Source organism: Pelophylax lessonae (assembly GCF_965119305.1).
Source record: "Pelophylax lessonae genome assembly, chromosome: 1".
Taxonomy (NCBI): domain Eukaryota; kingdom Metazoa; phylum Chordata; class Amphibia; order Anura; family Ranidae; genus Pelophylax; species Pelophylax lessonae.
In genome coordinates, this window is record NC_138768.1 from 2,738,417 (window position 1) to 2,763,031 (window position 24,615).

Below are 24,615 nucleotides of genomic sequence, written 5' to 3' on the forward strand. Positions count from 1 at the left end.
TTGGACCCTGGATTGTACTATGATGTGTGGGCTCAGTGGCATTGATTGGACCCAGGATTGTACTAGGATGTGTGGGCTCAGTGGCATTGATTGGACCCTGGATTGTACTATGATGTGTGGGCTCAGTGGCATTGATTGGACCCTGGATTGTACTATGATGTGTGGGCTCAGTGGCATTGATTGGACCCCGGATTGTACTAGGATGTGTGGGCTCAGTGGCATTGATTGGACCCTGCATTGTACTATGATGTGTGGGCTCGGTGGCATTGATTGGACCCCGGATTGTACTATGATGTGTGGGCTCGGTGGCATTGATTGGACCCCGGATTGTACTATGATGTGTGGGCTCAGTGGCATTGATTGGACCCTGGATTGCACTATGATGTGTGGGCTCAGTGGCATTGATTGGACCCTGGATTGTACTAGGATGTGTGGGCTCAGTGGCATTGATTGGACCCTGGATTGTACTATGATGTGTGGGCTCAGTGGCATTGATTGGACCCTGGATTGTACTAGGATGTGTGGGCTCAGTGGCATTGATTGGACCCTGGATTGTACTATGATGTGTGGGCTCAGTGGCATTGATTGAACCTGGATTGTACTATGATGTGTGGGCTCAGTGGCATTGATTGGACCCCGGATTGTACTAGGATGTGTGGGCTCAGTGGCATTGATTGGACCCTGGATTGTACTATGATGTGTGGGCTCGGTGGCATTGATTGGACCCCGGATTGTACTATGATGTGTGGGCTCGGTGGCATTGATTGGACCCCGGATTGTACTATGATGTGTGGGCTCGGTGGCATTGATTGGACCCCGGATTGTACTATGATGTGTGGGCTCGGTGGCATTGATTGGACCCCGGATTGTACTATGATGTGTGGGCTCAGTGGCATTGATTGGACCCCGGATTGTACTATGATGTGTGGGCTCAGTGGCATTGATTGGACCCCGGATTGTACTATGATGTGTGGGCTCGGTGGCATTGATTGGACCCCGGATTGTACTACAGTTGTATTCAAAATTATTCAACCCCCACTGAAGTTGATTGTTTTGGCCAGTTTGACATTGATTTTGATCATTCAGTCATCCTGCTTACAATGAAATGAAAGAGGCAGACAAATATAAGATAACATTTATAATGAAATAACCACAAATGTCTTTTCTGTGCTCACATCATTATCAGTTTTATTCAACCCCCAAGTGACATTCAATCTTAGTACTTAGTACAACATCCTTTTACAGTTATAACGTGAAGCATAGCTTGACACAAGTGTCTTGCAGCGATCTACGGGTATCTTCGCCCATTCCTCATGGGCAAAAGCCTCCAGTTCAGTCACATTCTTAGGCTTGTGCACTGCAACTGCTTTCTATAAGTCCCACCAGAGGTTCTCAATCGAATTTAAGTCTGGTGACTGTGATGGGCACTCCAAAATGTTCCAGCCTTCAATCTGCAACCATGCTCTAGTGGACTTGGAGGTATGCTTGGGATCATTGTCCAACGTCTCCCAAGCCTCAGGTTTGTGACGGACTGCATCACATTGTCATCCAATATCTCCTGGTACTGAAGAGAATTCATGGTACCTTGCACACGCTGAAGCTTCCCTGTACCTGCAGAAGCAAAACAGCCCCAAAGCATGATTGACCCCCCGCCATGCTTCACAGTAGGCAAGGTGTTCTTTTCTTCATAGGCCTTGTTCTTCCTCCTCCAAACATAGTGTTGATCCATGGGCCCAAACAGTTCTAATTTTGTTTCATCAGTCCACAGAACACTATCCCAAATCTTCTGTGGGTTGTCCACATGACTTTCGGCATACTGCAGTCGACTCTTCTTATTCTTTGGAGACAGCAAGGGGGTGCGCCTGGGAGTTCTGGCATGGAGGCCTTCATTACGCAGTGTGCGCCATATTGTCTGAGCAGAAACTTCAGTACCCACATCTGACAAATCTTTTCTCAGTTCCTCAGCAGTCACACGGGGACTTTTCTCCACTCTACGCTTCAGGTAGCGCACAGCAGTGGAAGTCAGCATCTTCTTTCTGCCACGACCAGGTAGCGTTTAGACAGTGCCCTTTGCCTTGAATTTGTTAATGAGGCTTCCTATGGTGTCTCTTGGTATGTTTAACATCTTTGCAATCTTCTTATAGCCATTGCCCTTCCTGTGAAGAGTAATCACCTCTTCTCTTGTCTTCCTGGACCATTCTCTTGACTTCACCATGTTTGTAACCACACCAGTAAATGTCTAGAAGGAGCTGAGTATCACAGTCCTTTTAAAGCTGCCTAATTGGTGCTTATTAGGCTTTATTGCTGCTCCCTGACATCCACAGCTGTTTTGAATACCTGATTGAAAACACTTCAATGAACCTTTGTTCTTCAGAGTGGTAGTCTTTAACTACTTTACCACCGGAGGATTTTGCTGTCTTACGTCTGGGCCACTTTTTGCGATTCGGCGCTGTGCTAATTTAACTGACAATTGCGCGGTCATGCAATGCCGTACCCAAACGAAATTTACGTCCTTTTTTTCCCCACAAACAGAGCTTTCTTTTGGTGGTATTTGATCACCTGTGCGATTTTTACTTTTTGCGCTATAAACAAAAAAAGAGCGTAAATTTTGAAAAAACAACAATATTTTTCACATTTTTTTTAATGAAATTCCGCCAAAAAAATGTAAAAATCTAAATTTTTTTAAATTTTTGGCCAATTAGTTTTCTGCAACATATGTTTGGTAAAAAAATTCACAATAAACGTATTTTGATTGGTTTGCGCAAAAGTTATTGCGTTTACTAACAAAGGGAAAGATTTCTGTCATTTTTGGTGTTTTTTTTTTTTTTAACGAGTAATGGCGGCGATCTGCGTTTTTTTATTTTTTTTTGCGGGACTGCGACATTGCGGCGGACAGATCGGACCCTTGACTGACATTTTTGACACTTTTGGGGGTACCAGTGACATTACTGCAGTAATCAGTGCTATACATATGCACTGTTACTATAAAAATGACACTGGCAGGGAAGGGGTTAATTTTATTGGAGAAGGAGGGGTTAAAGTATGCCTGGTGCTTACTGACGTGTGTGGGGGGAGGGGACTATGTGACACAGGGACAGATCGAGGGTTCAACTATGCTGAACCCTGCAATCTGACCCTGCCTGTCACTTAGGAGATCCGCCCGCTCTGTTTACACAAGTGGGCGGATCTCCAGACTCGATTCCCCGACGATCGGGGAAGAGCAGCGGCGATTGCCACCGCTCCTCCCCTGGCCCGACTCACGCTGTGACTGAATACAGCGGGAGCGAGCCTCCGGCGGCGCGCGCGCCGCCGAGAAAGGGGAGTGTCTGACGATGTAGATCTACGTCGTCAGACGATAACGAGCCACTTTGCCGCAGTAATATTACCGCAGGCAGACGGCAATTGGTTAAGGGGTTGAATAATTGTGTCAATGAAGAATTCACAAAAGAAACATTTACTACTGTATTACAAAACCAATTGATGTCATTTTAGTTGCATATGGTTCTTTAAGAAGTCCTTGTAGGATTTCATTCTGAATACAATTACAAATGTGCACTAAATTCCCTAAAACCCTTTACAGCATTGGGGGGTGAATAATTTTGAACACAACTGTATGTTTGGGCTCAGTGGCATTGATCGGACCCTGGATTGTACTATGATGTGCTATGTGTGGGCTCAGTGGCATTGATTGGACCCCGGATTGTACCAGAATGGGCAGGCTTTGCTATTATCCTCTCCAGGAAGGAAGGGGTTATCCTGTGTGTGGAAGATTCTCCGTCTTGTGACCATCTGGATCTGGCCCGATCCCAGACTCGGAGTGTTTAATTGCTCGAAGAATTTCCTGTATCTGTAGTGGAGGCGTCTTCCATTCTGCTCCATCTATAATGCATCTTCTTTTCCAGCCTCACAATCACTTTACACCGACCTTCTACTTCCCGTCCCTGAGATAGTACTAAATGGACCTTCGCTGATGGAGGATGGGGGCCAAATCCTCATCCTCTATCTTATTGCACCATTCCGTGTGCTCTACAGACAGGGCACAAAGAAAACCTTTACAGTGGAACTCCAACCAATTTTGGATGGGTGGTGGAAGGCGTGAACCCCTCTGAGAAACCAACACAAGGAGTAAAGACCTGGACATGGCGTGTCACATGGTTCTCATACACCAATACTTAGCTTATTGGTTGTATATAAGGTCCACCTGACTAATGTACATTGTACAGCTCAGAGAGGGGGAGGTGTGTACTGGGGGCCATACTGGGACCCCTTTAATAGCTGGTGCACACCTGGCTTTACTAAAGAATATTCAATATACTGTATATACAGTGCATTGCGAAAGTATTCGGCCCCCTTGAACTTTGCGACCTTTTGCCACATTTCAGGCTTCAAACATAAAGATATAAAACTGTAATTTTTTTGTGAAGAATCAACAACAAGTGGGACACAATCATGAAGTGGAATGAAATTTATTGGATATTTCAAACTTTTTTAACAAATAAAAAACAAAAATTGGGCATGCAAAATTATTCAGCCCCCTTAAGTTAATACTTTGTAGCGCCACCTTTTGCTGCGATTACAGCTGTAAGTGGCTTGGGGTATGTCTCTATCAGTTTTGCACATTGAGAGAATGAAATGTTTGCCCATTCCTCCTTGCAAAACAGCTCGAGCTCAGTGAGGTTGGATGGAGAGCGTTTGTGAACAGCAGTTTTCAGTTCTTTCCACAGATTCTCGATTGGATTCAGGTCTGGACTTTGACTTGGCCATTCTAACACCTGGATATGTTTATTTGTGAACCATTCCATTGTAGATTTTGCTTTATGTTTTGGATCATTGTCTTGTTGGAAGACAAATCTCCGTCCCAGTCTCAGGTCTTTTGCAGACTTCATCAGGTTTTCTTCCAGAATGGTCCTGTATTTGGCTCCATCCATCTTCCCATCAATTTTAACCATCTTCCCTGTCCCTGCTGAAGAAAAGCAGGCCCAAACCATGATGCTGCCACCACCATGTTTCACAGTGGGGATGGTGTGTTCAGGGTGATGAGCTGTGTTGCTTTTACACCAAACATAACGTTTTCATTGTTGCCAAAAAGTTGGATTTTGGTTTCATCTGAGCAGAGCCCCTTCTTCCACATGTTTGGTGTCTCCCAGGTGGCTTGTGGCAAACTTTAAACGACACTTTTTATGGATTTCTTTAAGAAATGTCTTTCTTCTTGCCACTCTTCCATAAAGGGCAGATTTGTGCAGTATACGACTGATTGTTGTCCTATGGACAGAGTCTCCCACCTCAGCTGTAGATCTCTGCAGTTCATCCAGAGTGATCATGGGCCTCTTGGCTGCATCTCTGATCAGTCTTCTCCTTGTATGAGCTGAAAGTTTAGAGGGACGGCCAGGTCTTCGTAGATTTGCAGTGGTCTGATACTCCTTCCATTTCAATATTATCGCTTGCACAGTGCTCCTTGGGATGTTTAAAGCTTGGGAAATCTTTTTGTATCCAAATCCGGCTTTAAACTTCTCCACAACAATATCTCGGACCTGCCTGGTGTGTTCCTTGTTCTTCATGATGCTCTCTGCGCTTTAAACAGACCTCTGAGACTATCACAGTGCAGGTGCATTTATACGGAGACTTGATTACACACAGGTGGATTCTATTTATCATCATTAGTCATTTAGGTCAACATTGGATCATTCAGAGATCCTCACTGAACTTCTGGAGAGAGTTTGCTGCACTGAAAGTAAAGGGGCTGAATAATTTTGCACGCCCAATTTTTCAGTTTTTTATTTGTTAACAAAGTTTGAAATATCCAATAAATTTCCTTCCACTTCATTATTGTGTCCCACTTGTGGATTCTTCACAAAAAATTACAGTTTTATATCTTTATGTTTGAAGCCTGAAATGTGGCAAAAGGTCGCAAAGTTCAAGGGGGGCGAATACTTTCGCAAGGCACTGTACATGTGAAAGTTCTATGGATATGCAGAGGTCGGTAAATGTTTGCCATGTATTGGGGGTTATAGTGAGGTAGGTACTTGGTTTCCTGGTGTGTTGGTGCTCCTGGGTGGTCTGGTCCATGGAAAGGATCCAAACTCCGGGAGAGATTCCGACTGTTCTAAATACTGAACATATTCCGCAGATTGTCAGCGTGATCCTCACATCCGGAACTATTCCAGATCCCAATTCACCACCTCCTCCCCCACATCTTATGGACCTCGAAAGAATAAGAGAGTCAAAGAAAAGTACTCCCCTCCTATAGAGACAGTCAGGGACAGGAACTCAGTGACAGTCCATAGAGAGGAGACATCACCTCTATAGAGAGACAGTCAGGGACAGGTACTCAGTGACAGTCTATAGAGAGGAGATGTCCCCTCTATAGAGAGACAGTCAGGGACAGGTACTCAGTGACAGTCTATAGAGAGGAGATGTCCCCTCTATAGAGAGACAGTCAGGGACAGGTACTCAGTGACAGTCTATAGAGAGGAGATGTCCCCTCTATAGAGAGACAGTCAGGGACAGGTACTCAGTGACAGTCTATAGAGAGGAGATGTCCCCTCTATAGAGAGACAGTCAGGGACAGGTACTCAGTGACAGTCTATAGAGAGGAGATGTCCCCTCTATAGAGAGACAGTCAGGGACAGGTACTCAGTGACAGTCTATAGAGAGGAGATGTCCCCTCTATAGAGAGACAGTCAGGGACAGGTACTCAGTGACAGTCTATAGAGAGGAGATGTCCCCTTTATAGAGAGACAGTCAGGGACAGGTAATCAGTGACAGTCTATAGAGAGGACGTAGGGTTGGCCTGTCTCTGAGGTTGGTCTGTTTAGTAGGAGAGACAGTTGGAAGGGAGCTGATCCATGTGACAGTCGGAGAGTGGAGGAGACCTCTCGTAGAAGGGGTTTGGCTGAGAAGTGACAGTCAGAGAGTGAAGGAGGCGTCTCGAAAAGGGGGTTAGGTGGAGAAGTGACAGTCGTAGAGTGAAGCAGACCTGTTGTAGAAGGGGTATGACGGAGAAGTGAAGGAGACGTCTAGTGGAAGGGGTTTGGAGGAGAAGTGACAGTCGCAAAGTGAAGCAGACATCATGTAGAAGGGGCTTGGTGGATAAGGGACAGTGAGAGAGTGAAGGAGACCTCTCATAGAAAGGGGTTTGGCAGAGAAATGACAGTCGGAGAGTGAAGGAGATGTCTCATAGAAGGGGTTTGGTGGGGAAGTGACAGCCTAGAGAAAGGAGACGTCACCTCTATAGAGACAGTCAGGGACAGGTATTTAGTGACAGCCTATAGAGAGGAAGTAGGGTTAGCCTGTCTCTGAAGTTGGTCTGTTTAGTAGGAAAGACAGTTGGCGGTGATGTGACAGAGAGTGAAGGAGACCTCTTGTAGAAGGGATTTGGCAGAGAAGTGACAGTAAGAGAATGAAGGAGACATCTGGTAGAAGTGGTTTGGCTGAGAAGTGACAGTTGGAGAGTTAAGCAGACCTCCCGTAGAAGGGGCTTGGCTGAGAGGTGACAGTCAGAGAGTGGAGGAGAGGTCTTGTAAAAGGGGTTAGGCGGAGAAGTGACAGTCGGGAGAGTGAAGCAGACCTCTCGTAGAATGAGTTTGGAGGGGAAGTGACAGTCAGAGAGTAGAGGAGAGATCTTGTAGAAGAGGTTTGGTGGAGAAGTGACAGTTGGAGTGTGAAGCAGACCCCTCGTAGAAGGGGCTTGGCTTAAAAAGTGACAGTTGGAGAGTTAAGCAGACCTCTCGTAGAAGGGGCTTGGCTTAAAAAGTGACAGTTGGAGAGTTAAGCAGACCTCTCGTAGAAAGGGCTTGGCTGAGAGATGACAGTCAGAGAGTAGAGGAGAGATCTTGTAGAAGAGGTTTGGTGGAGAAGTGACAGTTGGAGTGTGAAGCAGACCTCTCGTAGAAGGGGCTTGGCTTAAAAAGTGACAGTTGGAGAGTTAAGCAGACCTCTCGTAGAAAGGGCTTGGCTGAGAGATGACAGTCAGAGAGTAGAGGAGAGATCTTGTAGAAGAGGTTTGGTGGAGAAGTGACAGTCGGAGAGTGAAGCAGACCTCTCGTAGAAGGGGCTTGGCTGAGAGGTGACAGTCAGAGAGTAGAGGAGAGATCTTGTAGAAGGGGTTTGGCTGAGAGGTGACAGTCAGAGAGTGGAGGAGAGGTTTTGTAAAAGGGTTTAGGCGGAGAAGTGACAGTCGAGAGAGTGAAGCAGACCTCTCGAGGAATGAGTTTGGAGGGGAAGTGACAGTCAGAGAGTAGAGGAGAGATCTCGTAGAAGGGGTTTGGCAGAGAAATGACAGTCAGAGAGTGAAGCAGACCTCTCGTAGAAGGGGTTTGGCTGAGAGGTGACAGTCAGAGAGTGGAGGAGAGGTTTTGTAAAAGGGTTTAGGCGGAGAAGTGACAGTCGAGAGAGTGAAGCAGACCTCTCGAGGAATGAGTTTGGAGGGGAAGTGACAGTCAGAGAGTAGAGGAGAGATCTCGTAGAAGGGGTTTGGCAGAGAAATGACAGTCAGAGAGTGAAGCAGACCTCTCGTAGAAGGGGCTTGGCTGAGAGGTGACAGTCAGAGAGTGGAGGAGAGGTCTTGTAAAAGGGGTTAGGCGAAGAAGTGACAGTCGGGAGAGTGAAGCAGACCTCTCGAGGAATGAGTTTGGAGGGGAAGTGACAGTCGGAGAGTAGAGGAGAGATCTTGTAGAAGAGGTTTGGTGGAGAAGTGACAGTTGGAAAGCGAAGGACACCTCTCGTAGAAGGGGTTTGGCAGGGGATTGAACGTAGTAGGTTGGGTTAGAGAAGTATGGGGAGGGACTCTGAGAGTTCCTGGCATCCCACTGTTTCTACATCAAGAATGAACAAGTCAGAGCGGAGAGGCGGGGGTAGGGAGTGGGGATTGTTCAGGGATCAGGGAGGCTCTGGATCTGAATGAGCCGAGTCCTGGACGAGTCTTATTTCTGGAGTTCCGACACCTTGGAGAACAAGGGAGAGATCGAATCTGGTTCTAAATGAGAAGATTCTTGAAAGAGTCGGGTTGCTGCTGATCTGTCACCTTGGTGGACATAGGAAAGTTCTGATCCAGTTCAGATTCCTGGAAGATTTGAATTGCTGAACCTCCGCTACCCTGGAGAACACGGAAACGTTTGGATCTGGTTCTGAATGATTCGGTTCTTGGAAACATCAGATTTGTAGAAATCCAGAACCTTGGTGGACACGAGAGGTCTAATCTGGTCTTGAACCCACAGATTATTGGAAGAGTTGGATTGCTGCTGATCTGGGACCTTGGTGGACACAGGAGAGTTCTGATCCGGTCCAGGAGAGTTCTGATCCGGTCCAGATGAGCAGATTTGTGGAGGTTTCAGATTTCCAGAGATCATAGATCTTGTTATACATAGGAGAGTTCTGAATGAGGCGAATTGCACAATGTCTTCTCCTTTGGTGGGTACGTAGGAGATTGGATCTGGTTCTGACTGAGAAGATTCTGGAGATTCGGGACCTTGGTGGACACAGCAGCGTTCAGTTCTGGTTCTGAATACACAGATTCCTAGAGCTTGGATCCACTCCAGATTCTGAATCCATTTCCTGTTCTGGATTAAATCTTTTCCCAGTCTGACCATGTTTTGCCGGAACCACCGCAGCCGGGTCACCGTGGCCCGATGTTCTGCTCTGGAGATGGAGATCCGGAGGGGGCGATTCCGGAGAAGTATGCTCATCGATACTCCCCAGGTATGAACCCCATTGTAATGTGAAGGCTTCTCATCATTATGCATGTTTTATGAAAACCTAGAATAGGAAACCACAACCAGGAACTCAGCACAGGGGTGGTGGGAACCCCTCATAATGGGCACAGCAGGTGTACAGACCCGGGAACTCAGCACAGGGATGGTGGGAACCCTTCATAATGGGCACAGCGGGTGTACAGACCCGGGAACTCAGCACAGGGATGGTGGGAACCCCTCATAATGGGCACAGCGGGGGTACAGACCCAGGAACTCAGCACAGGGATGGTGGGAACCCCTCATAATAGGCACAGCAGGGGTACAGACCCAGGAACTCAGCACAGGGATGGTGGGAACCCCTCATAATGGGCACAGCGGGTGTACAGACCCGGGAACTCAGCACAGGGATGGTGGGAACCCCTCATAATGGGCACAGCGGGTGTACAGACCCGGGAACTCAGCACAGGGATGGAGGGAACCCCTCATAATGGGCACAGCGGGTGTACAGACCCAGGAACTCAGCACAGGGATGGTGGGAACCCCTCATAATGGGCACAGCGGGTGTACAGACCCGGGAACTCAGCACAGGGATGGTGGGAACCCCTCATAATGGGCACAGCGGGTGTACAGACCCGGGAACTCAGCACAGGGATGGAGGGAACCCCTCATAATGGGCACAGCGGGTGTACAGACCCAGGAACTCAGCACAGGGATGGTGGGAACCCCTCATAATGGGCACAGCGGGTGTACAGACCCGGGAACTCAGCACAGGGATGGTGGGAACCCCTCATAATGGGCACAGCGGGTGTACAGACCCAGGAACTCAGCACAGGGATGGTGAGAACCCCTCATAAGCAATGTGGAAGATCTCTGTGACACAAATGTCCCTGACCTCAGATCTTTAGTCTTACGCTTATCCCCCCCTCTTGTATAATGGACTCCCCTCCCCTTCCCTTTAACACTAAATGAACCCCTTCAGCGCTGTACTAATCCTAGCCTGAGACAGAATCTCTCACCAGACCTTCAGAAAGACTAATCTGTATTACCATTGGGGGATGGGATGGGGGGGGGTAATGATCAGTATGTTCAGGTCTGAGCGCTGTTCATGTGTGGTGCAGATTGCAGTATCTGGGCAGTTGGACGATTTAGTAAAATATTCCCCTTTCAGTGTCTATAGGACAGTGGGGGCCCTTTGATTCGTCTGTTACACCCCCAGTCATTGCGGCAGATATGAAACGCGTTGATGTCAGAGTGCGATGGAGGGTAGAGGTGTGACTGGTGCTTATTCTTTATTATGATTGGTTGGATTAGGACTTGTTCACACTTGTCAGTATTTTTGTGGAATCTCATTCATTACTATGTGACTCGGTCACATCCCCGAACCGCAGCTTCGAGTGTCTGAAAAGTATTGGACAATGCCGTATATTCGAGTGGAACTCCGGGGGGCAAAAATACTTTGATTTGAATATATTATTTAATTGCCAGAAATGACACAAATCTACATTGTGTGCACCAAATACCAATGCAAATCCAGATATTACCTTGTAAAAGTAGCGGTGACGTCATCACTGTCCTCTATATAGCCTATGCTGAGAGCAGAGCTGTGGGAGGAGACCCATCAGGCTCCACCCACTACAGAAAACACTACAGAAGGGAACGGAGAAAAGACAAGTCTCCCTGCACAGAGCCCTGACCTCAACCCTATCACTGAACATCTCGGGGATGAATTGAAATGCAAATTGTGGGCCAGGTTTATTTTCTAGTGCCCAACGTGAGGCCCAACATGTGAGCCAGGTCTTTTTTCGGGTGCCCAACGTAAGGCCCAACATTTTAGCCAGGTCTTTTCTGGTGCCCAATGTGAGGCCCAACATGTGAGCCAGGTCTTTTTTCTGGTGCCCAACGTGAGGCCCAACATGTGAGCCAGGTCTTTTTTCTGGTGCCCAACGTGAGGCCCAACATGTGAGCCAGGCCTTTTTTCTGACGCCCATTGTGAGGCCCAACATGTGAGCCAGGTCTTTTTTCGGGTGCCCAACGTAAGGCCCAACATTTTAGCCAGGTCTTTTCTGGTGCCCAATGTGAGGCCCAACATGTGAGCCAGGTCTTTTTTCTGGTGCCCAACGTGAGGCCCAACATGTGAGCCAGGTCTTTTTTCTGGTGCCCAACGTGAGGCCCAACATGTGAGCCAGGCCTTTTTTCTGACGCCCATTGTGAGGCCCAACATGTGAGCCAGGTCTTTTTTCTGGTGCCCAACGTAAGGCCCAACATGTAAGCCAGGTCTTTTTTCTGGTGCCCAACGTGAGGCCCAACATGTGAGCCAGGCCTTTTTTCTGGTGCCCAACGTGAGGCCCAACATGTGAGCCAGGCCTTTTTTCTGGTGCCCAACGTAAGGCCCAACATGTGAGCCAGGTCTTTTTTCTGGTGCCCAACGTAAGGCCCAACATGTAAGCCAGGTCTTTTTTCTGGTGCCCAACGTGAGGCCCAACATGTGAGCCAGGTCTTTTTTCTGGTGCCCAACGTGAGGCCCAACATGTAAGCCAGGTCTTTTTTCTGGTGCCCAACGTGAGGCCCAACATGTGAGCCAGGCCTTTTTTCTGACGCCCATTGTGAGGCCCAACATGTGAGCCAGGTCTTTTTTCGGGTGCCCAACGTGAGGCCCAACATGTAAGCCAGGTCTTTTTTCTGGTGCCCAACGTGAGGCCCAACATGTGAGCCAGGTCTTTTTTCTGGTGCCCAACGTAAGGCCCAACATGTAAGCCAGGTCTTTTTTCTGGTGCCCAACGTGAGGCCCAACATGTGAGCCAGGCCTTTTTTCTGGTGCCCAACGTGAGGCCCAACATGTGAGCCAGGCCTTTTTTCTGGTGCCCAACGTAAGGCCCAACATGTGAGCCAGGTCTTTTTTCTGGTGCCCAACGTAAGGCCCAACATGTAAGCCAGGTCTTTTTTCTGGTGCCCAACGTGAGGCCCAACATGTGAGCCATGTCTTTTTTCTGGTGCCCAACGTGAGGCCCAACATGTAAGCCAGGTCTTTTTTCTGGTGCCCAACGTGAGGCCCAACATGTGAGCCAGGCCTTTTTTCTGACGCCCATTGTGAGGCCCAACATGTGAGCCAGGTCTTTTTTCGGGTGCCCAACGTGAGGCCCAACATGTGAGCCAGGTCTTTTTTCTGACGCCCAATGTGAGGCCCAACATGTGAGCCAGGTCTTTTTTCTGGTGCCCAACGTGAGGCCCAACATGTAAGCCAGGTCTTTTTTCTGGTGCCCAACGTGAGGCCCAACATGTGAGCCAGGCCTTTTTTCTGACGCCCATTGTGAGGCCCAACATGTGAGCCAGGTCTTTTTTCTGGTGCCCAACGTGAGGCCCAACATGTGAGCCAGGTCTTTTTTCTGGTGCCCAACGTGAAGCCCAACATGTGAGCCAGGCCTTTTTTCTGGTGCCCAACGTGAGGCCCAACATGTGAGCCAGGTCTTTTTTCTGGTGCCCAACGTGAGGCCCAACATGTGAGCCAGGTCTTTTTTCTGGTGCCCAACGTGAAGCCCAACATGTGAGCCAGGCCTTTTTTCTGGTGCCCAACGTGAGGCCCAACATGTGAGCCAGGTCTTTTTTCTGGTGCCCAACGTGAGGCCCAACATGTGAGCCAGGTCTTTTTTCTGGTGCCCAACGTGAAGCCCAACATGTGAGCCAGGTCTTTTTTCTGGTGCCCAACGTGAGGCCCAACATGTGAGGCAGGTCTGTTTCCTGGTGCCCCATGTGAGGCCCAACATGTGAGCCAGGCCTTTTTTTTCTGATGCCCAATGTGGGGCCCAACATGTGAGCCAGGTTGTAATGGTGCTGGTGGCTGAGCCTGACGTGCAGAGGTAGCTTAGTGGGGTCCGGTAAAACAGGAACACGGACAGATCACACTGGTGGTAGACACGGGCTAGCCCGAGGTGCGGAGTCTAAGTGACAGCAGGTCTTCCCCAGAGCCTCTGATGGTGAGGATGGATTTTGCTGCGTGCTGAACACCAGGTCGTGGTCCCCAGGGTCGACGCCCACCAGGAGGTGAACAAGTCCAGAACTGGAAGCAGATAAGCCAACAAGGATAAGGCAGGAGAGTAGTCACAGGAAAAAGCCAAGGTCAGAGCGGGCAGCAAGCAGACGAAGTAATGGACAAGCCGGGAGGTCAATCGGGAAGTCAACAAGATACAGCAGGTTCAGGATCAGGAGTACAGGTAAAGCTGCAGACAAGACAGCAAGGAACAAGCGTGTCAGTCACCTTTATATAGGCCACTTATGGCGCCAAATCGTGACGCTATTGTGTGTGCGCGTTTGCGCGAATGCGCATTGGTGAACTGAAGTTCCCCATTAAACGGGAACGAGTGAATTTGCACATGCACATTCTCGTACGCCCCCAGGATGTCACCGTGCATTTTTATTCAGGTCTTCTCATCCATCATGAATACCTGACCTCACAAATGGGCACAAATTCCCATAGACACCCTCCAAAATCTTGTGGAAAACCTTCCCAGAAGAGTGGAGGATGGTAAAACCACAAATGACCCCATGATGAATGAGGCAGTTCCCTATTAATGGGATCCCACAAGCTTACAAAGGCATGATGGTCAGGTGTTCACATAGGGTGGGGGGGGGGGGCAACTTCATATTTAATAACTATTGTTTTGGAAAGGGATGTCCAATGGGGTAATATAAATGTGATGGTCAGGTGTCCACAAAGGAGGGGCAATGTCATATTATCGGCCATGGCTTTATAATGGGACATCCAATGAGCCCGTATAGGTGTGATGTTTAGGTGTCCACAAAGGGGGCCATAATAATAGCCATGATTTTGGAATTGGAAGTCCAATGATTACATATAGGTGTGTTGGCCAGCTGTCCACAAAAAAAGACGGGGGAAGCCATATTTATGGCTATGGTTTTATTACGGGGTAGTCCAATGAGCTCAAATACTGTAGGTATGATGGTCCGGTGTCCACAAAGGGGGCCAACTCCATAATAATGGCCATGGTTTTGGAATGGAACATCCAATGAGCTCATGAGGTGTTGGCCAAATATCCACAAAGAAGAGCCAACTCTATATTAATATCCATGTTTTTTTTTACGGGATGTGTAACGAGCCCATATAGGTGTGATGGTCCGGTGTCTACAAAGGGGGCAACCCCATGTTAACGTTAATGGTTTTGGAATGGAATATCCAATGAGCTCATATAGGTGTGATGGTCCGGTGTCTACAAAGGGGGACCAACTTCATATTAATGTCTGTGGTCTTGCGGGTAGGTGCAACCTCATGCAGCGGGCAGAAAGCACATGGAGTCCAAGTCCAGTAACGAGTATATTGATCTAGAGGAGGGGATATCTAGTACAATCTCAGTATTTGCGGATGATACTAAACTAAGCATGCCAATATCTTCTATGCAGGATGTGGAAACCTTACAAGCGGACCTGAACAAAATAACGGGGGGGGGGGGGGCAACTACATGGCAGATGAGGTTTAATGTTGAAAAATGTAAAGTAATGCACTTGGGGGCCAGAAACCAGAAAGCAAGCTACTCACTAGGGGGGGAACCTCTGGGTGAGTCTAGGATGGAAAAGGACTTGGGGGTACTGGTAGATAACAGGCTTGGCAGTGGCATGCAATGCCAAGCCGCCGCAAGCAAAGCCAACAGAAAACTGGGATGTATAAAAAAGGGGATTCACTCCAGAAATAAAGAGATTATTCTCCCACTCTACAAGACTCTGGTCCGGCCACATCTGGAGTATGCTGTCCAGTTCTGGGCTCCGGTCCTCAGGAAGGATGTGCTGGAACTGGAGAAGGTCCAGAGAAGGGCAACAAAAATAATTAGGGGAATGGAGGACATCAGCTATGAGGAAAGACTACAAGCACTGAACCTATTCTCTCTGGAGAAGAGACGATTGAGGGGGGATATGATATCAATGTACAAATACTGTACTGGTGAGGACCCTAGCATAAGGAACAAACTATTCAGAGAAAGGAGATACAATAAGACACGTGGCCACTCACTAAAACTAGAGGAAAAATGGTTTAACCTTAAAATACGTAGGGGGTTCTTCACTGTAAGAGCAGTAAGGATGTGGAATTCTCTTCCACAAGCAGTGGTATCAGCAGGGAGCATCGATAGTTTCAAAAAACTATTAGATGGGCACCTTAGAGACCACAAAATACAGGGGTATACAATGTACAACATACAGGGGTATACAATGTACAACATACAGGAGTATACAATGTACAACATACATGGGTATACAATGTACAACATACAGGGGTATACAATGTACAACATACAGGGGTATACAATGTACAACATACAGGAGTATACAATGTACAACATACAGGGGTATACAATGTACAACATACAGGGATATACAATGTACAACATACAGGGGGTATACAATGTACAACATACAGGGGTATACAATGTACAACATACAGGGATATACAATGTACAACATACAGGGGGTATACAATGTACAACATACAGGGGTATACAATGTACAACATACAGGGATATACAATGTACAACATACAGGGGGTATACAATGTACAACATACAGGGATATACAATGTACAACATACAGGGGGTATACAATGTACAACATACAGGGGTATACAATGTACAACATACAGGGGGTATACAATGTACAACATACAGGGGTATACAATGTACAACATACAGGGGTATACAATGTACAACATACAGAGGTATACAATGTACAACATACAGGGGAATACAATGTACAACATACAGGGGGTATACAATGTACAACATACAGGGGTATACAATGTACAACATACAGGGGTTTACAATGTACAACATACAGGGGTATACAATGTACAACATACAGGGGGTATACAATGTACAACATACAGGGGGTATACAATGTACAACATACAGGGGGGTATACAATGTACAACATACAGGGGGGTATACAATGTACAACATACAGGGGGGTATACAATGTACAACATACAGGGGGGTATACAATGTACAACATACAGGGGGTATACAATGTACAACATACAGGGGGTATACAATGTACAACATACAGGGGTATACAATGTACAACATACAGGGGGTATACAATGTACAACATACAGGGGTATACAATGTATAACATACAGGAGTATACAATGTACAACATACAGGGGTATACAATGTACAACATACAGGGGGTATACAATGTACAACATACAGGGGTATACAATGTATAACATACAGGAGTATACAATGTACAACATACAGGGGTATACAATGTACAACATACAGGGGTATACAATGTACAACATACAGGGGTATACAATGTACAACATACAGGGGTATACAATGTACAACATACAGGGGTATACAATGTACAACATACAGGGGTATACAATGTACAACATACAGGGGGTATACAATGTACAACATACAGGGGTATACAATGTACAACATACAGGGGTATACAATGTACAACATACAGGGGTATACAATGTACAACATACAGAGGTATACAATGTACAACATACAGGGGAATACAATGTACAACATACAGGGGGTATACAATGTACAACATACAGGGGTATACAATGTACAACATACAGGGGTTTACAATGTACAACATACAGGGGTATACAATGTACAACATACAGGGGGTATACAATGTACAACATACAGGGGGTATACAATGTACAACATACAGGGGGGTATACAATGTACAACATACAGGGGGTATACAATGTACAACATACAGGGGTATACAATGTACAACATACAGGGGGTATACAATGTACAACATACAGGGGTATACAATGTACAACATACAGGGGGTATACAATGTACAACATACAGGGGTATACAATGTACAACATACAGGGGTATACAATGTACAACATACAGGGGTATACAATGTACAACATACAGGGGTATACAATGTACAACATACAGGGGTATACAATGTACAACATACAGGGGTATACAATGTACAACATACAGGGGTATACAATGTACAACATACAGGGGTATACAATGTACGGTTAAAAGCAAACACACATATCATAGGTTGAACTGGATGGACTGATGTCTTTTTTCAACCTCACTAACTATGTAACAAACGTTCAGCAGTACACAATAGGCCCAACAGGGAGGCAACCCAATCGGATGAAATTACAAAGTGCAACGGTGAAGGAACAGAAGACTAGAGACCCGAAGATTGCCTTCAGCATCTGCCATGAGGAGCAGAATGCGGTCTTTGCTGGCCCATACCCAAAGGTAAAGGCTTTCCTAGGAAGATTAGTGTAGTCCCTGCACTTTCCCTACTCCTCCGGAACCATTCCCTGACGCTAAGCCCTGTTCCTGGCAGACGGGTGACCTGTCCCTACACTAGCCACTCACAAAATGCACACCAAACCCAAGCCCAGGGTCTTAAATAGACTCCGTAGGTTAAGCCGGAAATTTCTTTGGTTTTGTTTTGCTGCAAAGGCCAGATATAGGTGAGGGCAGTGGCCATTTGTTTGTACCTAAATAGACTCTGCCTGACCCAAGACGGCCACCAAAGTCACATGGGGTGAAAGTATCCAATCGGATAGTTGTCTCCCTGTAAACAAGGAAACCACAAAGGAACTAGATTCCTCTCATTTCCTTCCCCACCTGCATTGCCACTGCAGACCTACAGTAGAGAATATAGGTGGCACCTGCCTGTAAGTCTTATAATGGGGAGTCCGCTGAGCCCATATAGGTGTGATGGCGAGATGCCCATAAAGGGGTCATGATTTTATATTGGGATGTCCGATGACCTCGTATAGATGTGAAGGTTAGGTGTACAGAGACCTATGGCCATACAGTGTGGTATGAATAGGCTGTGCGGTACACCTACGCGTTTCAGTGGAACTTGTTAATGAGTGGAGGAATATGTGAGAACTGTTTGTTTAATAGAACTTTGATATCAGCCGACAATCAATTTGCGGCTCCTATAAAGCGGCCACAGAGGAGGCCGGAAAAGATTTGTAAACTCTACCTGCATTCCTGGCAGGAGGGAGCAGCAATCATTAACCGATCCTTCACTAGTGGGAACAGCAAACCCCCCTCTGGAGTCTCCATCCCTCCTCCCCCCGCTGTGAGCTGCACTCTGTATGTCAACATGGAGGAAGTTGTTGTCACCCCCGGGGTGTGCGGGATCAGTCATGATTCCGGTCATAGAGGATTTCCACTTGGTGGGATCTCTGCTGTGACTCATGTGACGTTCCCGGCGTATTCCTGTCCCAGCATGTCCGCCCCCGTATCAGGAGGCTGGGAGACGGCACAAAGACCCAGCTGGGTGAATAATGCAATCCCTATCAATGGATCATTTGTCTTCTATCATGCAGAACTACTGAAGAGCTGTGATTAAGGATCACCAGCCCATGATACACTCTATTGTCAAAAGTATTGGGACGCCTCTCTATATACACTATATTACCAAAAGTATTGGGACACCTCTCTATATACACTATATTACCAAAAGTATTGGGACGCCTCTCTATATACACTATATTACCAAAAGTATTGGGACCCCTCTCTATATACTCTATATTACCAAAAGTATTGGGACGCCTCTCTATATACACTATATTACCAAAAGTATTGGGACGCCTCTCTATATACACTATATTACCAAAAGTATTGGGACGCCTCTCTATATACACTATATTACCAAAAGTATTGGGACCCCTCTCTATATACTCTATATTACCAAAAGTATTGGGACGCCTCTCTATATACACTATATTACCAAAAGTATTGGGACGCCTCTCTATATACACTATATTACCAAAAGTATTGGGACGCCTCTCTATATACACTATATTACCAAAAGTATTGGGACGCCTCTCTATATACACTATATTACCAAAAGTATTGGGACCCCTCTCTATATACTCTATATTACCAAAAGTATTGGGACGCCTCTCTATATACACTATATTACCAAAAGTATTGGGACGCCTCTCTATATACACTATATTACCAAAAGTATTGGGACGCCGGCCTTTACACACATATGACCTTTAATGACATCCCAGTCTTAGTCCGTAGGGTTCAATATTGAGTTGGCTCCGCCCTTTACAGCTATAACAGCTTCAACTCTTCTGGGAAGGCCGTCCACAAGGTTTAGGAGTGTCTATGGGAATGTTTGACCATTCTTCCAGAAGTGCATTTGTGAGGTCAGGCACTGATGTCGGATGAGAAGGCCTGGCTCGCAGTCTCCGCTCTAATTCATCCCAAAGGTGTTCTATCGGGTTGAGGTCAGGACTCTGTGCAGACCAGCCAAGTTCCTCCACCCCAAACTCGCTCATCCATATCTTTATGGACCTTGATTTGTGCACTGGTCCAAATCATTTGGTGGAGGGGGGATTATGGTGTGGAGGGGGGATCATGGTGTGGGGGTGTTTTTCAGGGGTTGGGATTGGCCCCTTAGTTTCAGTGAAGGAAACTCTTAAGTGATCAGCAGACCAAGACATTTTGGACAATTTCATGCTTCCAACTTTGTGGGAGGAGTTTGGGGGTGGCCCCTTCCTGTTCCAACATGACTGCACACCAGAGCACAAAGCAAGGTCCATAAAGACATGGATGATCACGTTTGGGGTGGAAGAACTTGACTTGCCTGACCTCAAGCTAATAGAACCCCTTTGGGATGGATTAGAGTGAAGACTGGGAGCCAGGCCTTCTCGTCCAACATCAATGCCTAACCTCACAAATGCACTTCTGGAAGAATGGTGAAACATTCCCATAGACACTCCTAAACCTTGTGGACAGCCTTCCCAGAAGAGTTGAAGCTGTTATAGCTGCAAAGGGTGGGCCAACTCAATATTGAACCCTACGGACTAAGACTGGGGGTCATTAAAGGTCATGTGTGTGTAAAGGCAGGCGTCCCAATACTTTTGGTAATATAGTGTGTCTCTATTCCAGGGCAATGGATTCATCCCAGATCCTGTACTGTAATATTACCAGTGATCCCCTGAATACTATACCCCTTCTATAACACGTTCCTCATCCCCTGGATTCCAGATTTCTATACCATGACCTGATCCCCGATATTCTACCTTTTCTATACCATGACCTGATCCCCCAATATTCTACCTCTTCTATACCATGACCTGATCCCCGATATTCTACCTCTTCTATACCATGACCTGATCCCCCGATATTCTACCTCTTCTATACCATGACCTGATCCCCCAATATTCTACCTCTTATATACCATGACCTGATCCCCTGATATTCTACCTCTTCTATACCATGACCTGATCCCCTGATATTCTACCTCTTCTATACCATGACCTGATCCCCCAATATTCTACCTCTTATATACCATGACCTGATCCCCTGATATTCTACCTCTTCTATACCATGACCTGATCCCCCCGATATTCTACCTCTTCTATAACATGTTCCTGATCCCCGATATTCTACTTCTTCTATACCATGACCTGATCCACGATATTCTACCTCTTATATACCATGACCTGATCCCCGATATTCTACCTCTTCTATACCATGACCTGATCCCCGATATTCTACCTCTTCTATACCATGTCCTGATCCCCGATATTCTACCTCTTCTATACCATGACCTGATCCCCGCTATTCTACCTCTTCTATACCATGACCTGATCCCCGATATTCTACCTCTTCTATACCATGACCTGATCCCCGATATTCTACCTCTTCTATAACATGTTCCTGATCCCCCAATATTCTACCTCTTCTATACCATGACCTGATCCCCGATATTCTACCTCTTCTATACCATGACCTGATCCCCCAATATTCTACCTCTTCTATAACATGTTCCTGATCCCCGATATTCTACCTCTTCTATACCATGACCTGATCCCCGATATTCTACCTCTTCTATACCATGACCTGATCCCCGATATTCTACCTCTTCTATACCATGACCTGATCCCCCAATATTCTACCTCTTATATACCATGACCTGATCCCCGATATTCTACCTCTTCTATACCATGACCTGATCCCCCAATATTCTACCTCTTATATACCATGACCTGATCCCCGATATTCTACCTCTTCTATAACATGTTCCTGATCCCCCAATATTCTACCTCTTCTATACCATGACCTGATCCCTGATATTCTATCTCTTCTATACCATGACCTGATCCCCGATATTCTACCTCTTATATATCATGACCTGATCCCCCGATATTCTACCTCTTCTATACCATGACCTGATCCCCGATATTCTACCTCTTCTATACCATGACCTGATCCCCGATATTCTACCTCTTCTATAACATGTTCCTGATCCCCGATATTCTACCTCTTCTATACCATGACCTGATCCCCGATATTCTACCTCTTCTATACCATGACCTGATCCCCGATATTCTACCTCTTCTATAAAATGTTCCTGATCCCCGATATTCTACCTCTTCTATACCATGACCTGATCCCCGATATTCTACCTCTTCTATAAAATGTTCCTGATCCCCGATATTCTACCTCTTCTATAGCATGACCTGATCCCCGATATTCTACCTCTTCTATACCATGACCTGATCCCCGATATTCTACCTCTTCTATACCATGACCTGATCCCCGATATTCTACCTCTTCTATAAAATGTTCCTGATCCCCGATATTCTACCTCTTCTATAGCATGACCTGATCCCCCAATATTCTACCTCTTCTATACCATGACCCAATCCCCTGGATCCCAGACTTCTTGTCTAACATGACCTGATCCCTTGGATATCATAGCTCTTCTATAACAAACCCAGATCCCAGACTTCTAAAACATGACCAGATCCCTGATTTCTTCTATAACGTGACCCGATCCCCTGTATTCCAAACTTCTTCTATAACATGAGCTGATCCTTAAGGTATCATACCTCTTCCTTAGCAAGTCCCTAATCCTCTGGGTTCCATGCCTCTTCTATAACATATCTCTAAACCTCTGGATCCCAGACCTTGTATATGAACTGTTCCTGATCCCTTGGATCCCCGACTTCTATACATGCTAATGGCCCCCCACATGCCATACCTCTTCTGTAATGTCACTGATCTCCTGGATCCCATACCTCATCTGTAATGTCACTGATCTCCTGGATCCCATACCTCTTCTGTATTGTCACTAATCTCCTGGATCCCATACCTCATTTTTAATGTCACTAATCTCTTGGATTCCATACCTCATCTGTAATGTCACTGATCTCCTGCATCCCATACCTCATCTGTACTGTCACTGATCTCCTGGATCCCATACCTCATCTGTATTGTCACTAATCTTGATCCCAGACTTCTTCTATAACATGACCCAATCCCCAGGATATTATACCTCTTCTATAACATGACCCGATCCTCTGGATCCCAGACGTCTTCTTTAATGTCACTGATCTCCTGGAATCCCATACCTCTTCTATAATCTGACCCGATCCCCTGGATCCCAGACCCCTTCAATAACATGACTTAATCCTCAGGATATCATACCTCTTCTATAACATGACCTAATATCCTGGATTCCAGACCACTTCTGTAATGTCACTGATCTCCTGGATCCCACACCTCTTCTGTATGGTCAGTGATCTCCTGGAACCCATACTTCTATAACACGACCCAGTCCCCTGGATCCCATACCTCTTTTGTAATGTCACTGATCTCCTGGATCCCATACCACTTCTATAACATGACCTGATCCCTTGGATCCTATATCTCTTCTGTAAGGTCACTGATCTCCTGGATCCCAGACCTCTTCTATAACATGACCCAATCCCCAGGATATCATACCACTTCTATAACATGACCTGATCCCTTGGATCCTATATCTCTTCTGTAATGTTACTGATCTCCTGGATCCCAGACCTCTTCTGTAATGTTACTGATCTCCTGGATCCCAGACCTCTTCTGTAATGTTACTGATCTCCTGGATCCCAGACCTCTTCTGTAATGTTACTGATCTCCTGGATCCCAGACCTCTTCTGTAATGTTACTGATCTCCTGGATCCCAGACCTCTTCTGTAATGTTACTGATCTCCTGGATCCCAGACCTCTTCTGTAATGTCACTGATCTCCTGGATCCCATACCTCTTCTGTAATGTCACTGATCTTCTGGATCCCATACCTCTTCTGTAATGTCACTGATCTCCTGGATCCCATACCTCTTCTGTAAGGTCACTGATCTTCTGGATCCCATACCTCTTCTGTAATGTCACTGATCTCCTGGATCCCAAACTTCTTCTATAACATGATCCAATTACCTGAATCCCAGATGACTTCTATAACATGAACCAATCCCCAGGATATCAGACTTCTTCTTTAACATAACCAGATCCTCTGGATCCCAGACTTCTTCTGTATGGTCACTGATCTCCTGGATCCCAGACCTCTTCTATAACATGACCCAATCCCCTGGATCTCATACCTCTTCTGTAATGTCACTGATCTCCTGGATCCCATACCTCTTCTGTAATGCCACTGATCTCCTGGATCCCATACCTCTTCTGTAATGCCACTGATCTCCTGGATCCCATACCTCATCTGTAATGTCACTGATCTCCTGCATCCCATACCTCATCTGTACTGTCACTGATCTCCTGGATCCCATACCTCATCTGTATTGTCACTAATCTTGATCCCAGACTTCTTCTATAACATGACCCAATCCCCAGGATATTATACCTCTTCTATAACATGACCCGATCCTCTGGATCCCAGACGTCTTCTTTAATGTCACTGATCTCCTGGAATCCCATACCTCTTCTATAATCTGACCCGATCCCCTGGATCCCAGACCCCTTCAATAACATGACTTAATCCTCAGGATATCATACCTCTTCTATAACATGACCTAATATCCTGGATTCCAGACCACTTCTGTAATGTCACTGATCTCCTGGATCCCACACCTCTTCTGTATGGTCAGTGATCTCCTGGAA